Here is a 3,361-nt window from a genome sequence, read left to right as displayed (position 1 = left end):
CCGTGCCCTCCTCCAGGGGATCTTGGCCAACCCAGGGATTGAACCCAGGTCTTCTGCATTTCAGGCGGATTCTTTACCGACTGAGGGAACAGCATACTGAAGGAAAAAAGCTGGTCTATCTCTTCCTGTATCACAACTTGATCAGGATCTTAATTTCGTGAATTAAGGTGAAAACCCTAATTTCCAGTACACTTGCTACTTACTATCCAATCACAGGGTGAGAAAAAATTCCTGTAGGTTGTCATCCCTGAGTTTCACTATACAGTGTCCCCACAGGAAGTTAAATAAAAGGCTAGTAGTCCTTAATATCAAGTACCACATGTATCTACATCCAGAAGTGTCTTTCTGTTGTTTACCGTCTTTACACTAGTTTTCTACTATATTTGACTCTCGAGGGACTCTATAAACACTTGGATTTCTCCTAAGTATGTGGGTGCATGCTAAATCATTTCAGTCATGTTGGACTCTTTGTGACCCCATGGACTGGAACCCACCAGGTTCCTCTGTCTGTGGGATTCGCAGAGGATCTTCCTGACCCAGGGATCAAACCAAGTCTCTGCCATCTCCTGTATTGGCAAGTGGGTTCTTCCAGAGTGTGTGTGTGTGTGTGTGTGTGTGTGTGTGTATGCATGTGTGCACTTAGTTGCCAGGTGTGTGTGTGTGTGTACGCATGTGTGTGCACTTAGTTGCCGTGTGTGTGTGTGTGTGTGTGTACGCATGCGTGTGTGCACTTAGTTGCCCAGGTGGGTTCTTCCTGTGTGTGTGCACGCTTAGTTGCCATGTGTGTGTGTGCGCGCACGCACTTAGTTGCCCAGTCATGTCTGACTCTTTGCAACCCCATGGACTGTAGCCCTCCAGGCTCCTCTGCCATTGTGGATTTTCCAGGCAAGAATATTGATTAGAGTGGGTTGCCATGCCCTCCTTCAAGGGATCTTCCCAACCCATGGATCAAACCCAGGTCTCCCACGTTGCAGGCAGTTTACCATCTGAGCCACCAAGGAAGACCCCTCCTAAGTACATCTTGCTTTAATTCCATGTGTCACCAGAATATAATTTGAAAAACAAACCAACCAACCTATGACTAGAGGAACTTGATACATTAAAAAATAGGAAACTTTGTTTTACAAAGCTTTATTTTTACATACAAATTTCCTTAAAGCAGTACACTTTTCCTCTGAGTCTCTGTACTGCTGCTGCTTCTGTACTGAGAGGTAATAATTCTTCTTCCCATAAAATATATCTCCTTAAGATGAATCCTGCCTTCTAGATCAACTCTTTCAGTCTGCCTTAAGAGTTTCACTCTATTGTTTCCTTCACTGGTGATGTCAGGATGACTGAGTTTCCATGTATCTACTCTTTTTCCATCTTTCATTTCCTACTATCATTTTAAATTCATTATATGCCACTTTCTTACCTACCAGTCTTCTATGGTCTTTATCTTAAGCTAAAATTTTCCTTTTTTCACCAATCACAAGGTTCCTTTTTCCACTGAAAGTGTAACTAGAATATTCATTTGCAGACTACACATTGAGAATTATTTTTAAAATGTGCCCTAATAAACTATCATCCCACCTGGAATATTTAAACATGATAAAATGGGTACTTACACCACTTACATTTTCACATTGAAGTCCTTGTCAGAAGAGAATCAATTAGAAAAGAACCTCAGGAAACAGGCTGGCACAGAAGCCAGTAGTAATGAGGCGGCACAGAGCTAAGCTTCAATGTGGGCTTGGTTTAAGAAGACGGCAGGGTAAGAGGAAGCATGAGCTTTGAAAGTGATCTGTGCTGAGAGACACTCAAGCCTCTGGACTTGAACAGTGGGAGAAGAGAGGGCTCAGCAGGGGCCCCACGACACCGACTGCCCATGAGAGGCGGAGCTGGGAGCCAGGCCACCCGGTCTAGTCCCGGCCTCACTGCTTACTAGTTTTGTGACCCAGGACGAATGAGTTATTAGTTTACAACTAAACTAATACTTAGTTCCTGTCTCATTTTCACCCATCTATAAAATGGAGACATAACTATCTACCTCATAAACGTTAAGGATTAAATGAGCAAATATTTGCAAAGCACTGAGTGCAGTGTCTGGCATAGGACTAGTTTCTGTGAAACTCACTGCATGCCTACCGTGAGCTCAGTTCTAAGAGGGATAAAAATTCTCAGACTGTACATTAGATAGAGACAGCAAAGGAGAGAGGAGTCTCAGGTGATGATAAAGGGAGACTTAGAAGGTATCCACACAAAGGGACATGGAGACAGAGGTGAGTTCTTCAAGGGACCACCTTTAGACAAAAATCAAATAGCTGATGATTTAGCCTCAAAAAAAAAAAAGTCACATAAAGTGTGACTAGAAAGGTATAGTGTTGAGAGAGGAAAATCAAGGAGGGAATATATGGATACTTATAGCTGATTCACTTTGTTGAAACACAACATTGAAAAACAATTATCCTCCAATTAAAATTTTTAAACAGCTAGAAACTTTTAAAAAATTTAAAAAAATGTATGGTGTCTCACTTGAGAATCAAGGACAAGAAAAGAATCATGTTAACCTGGTGGCTCAGCAGTAAAGAATCTGCCTGCAATGCAGGAGACACAGGTTCAGTCCCTGGATCGGGAAGATCCACTGGGAAAGGAAATAGCTACCCACTCCAATTTCTTGTCTGGGAAATCCCATGAACAGAGGAGCCTGGTGGGCTATAGTCCATGGGGTTTCGAAGAGTTAGACATAACTTACCGACTAAACAACAATTTCATCTTATACTTGTATCACTATTATATTTAACATTCTCCTAGAATAATTCTGTAAGAACACAAAAATCAAGACACGTTATCTTTAAATTCATTAAACAAAGCATTATACTCCTCTCCCGATTAAAAAATAAAAACCAAATAACAAAATAAAATGAAGGAATGTGCCTAACATTAATCTGTCAGAAGCAAACGGCCAGAAAAGAAAAAAAAAATACAGCCTGACGTTTTTCCTGTTTGCCCAACGAGTTAAACAGTACCTTCCATTTAGTTTTACTGATTTGAAAAGTTCTTTGTTCATTCTCTTAAATAAATATTTGAGCACTAAATACTAGCCAGGTACCTCTACAGACTTTCTTGGTTCTCAAAGGGGAGAGACACTGGTACATACCATTTTAATCTAATGTGACACACGCTACAATGCCTGTATGACAGGAGTACTGATCCAAAGGCAGGAAAAGGCAGGTATGCTGCTGAGGAGATGAATGGAAGATGCCCAGGAATTAGTCAGGGAACACACCTGCAGAGCGCTAGGAGAAGGTGCCAGGCGTTGTGAATGCAAACAGGTTTTGGAGTAATCAGTAATGCTTATACCACACGAATGCAACATCCA

Source organism: Muntiacus reevesi, chromosome 12 (assembly GCF_963930625.1).
Source record: "Muntiacus reevesi chromosome 12, mMunRee1.1, whole genome shotgun sequence".
In the NCBI taxonomy this organism is placed as follows: Eukaryota; Metazoa; Chordata; class Mammalia; order Artiodactyla; family Cervidae; genus Muntiacus; species Muntiacus reevesi.
Note: the sequence above shows the minus strand (reverse complement) of the source record.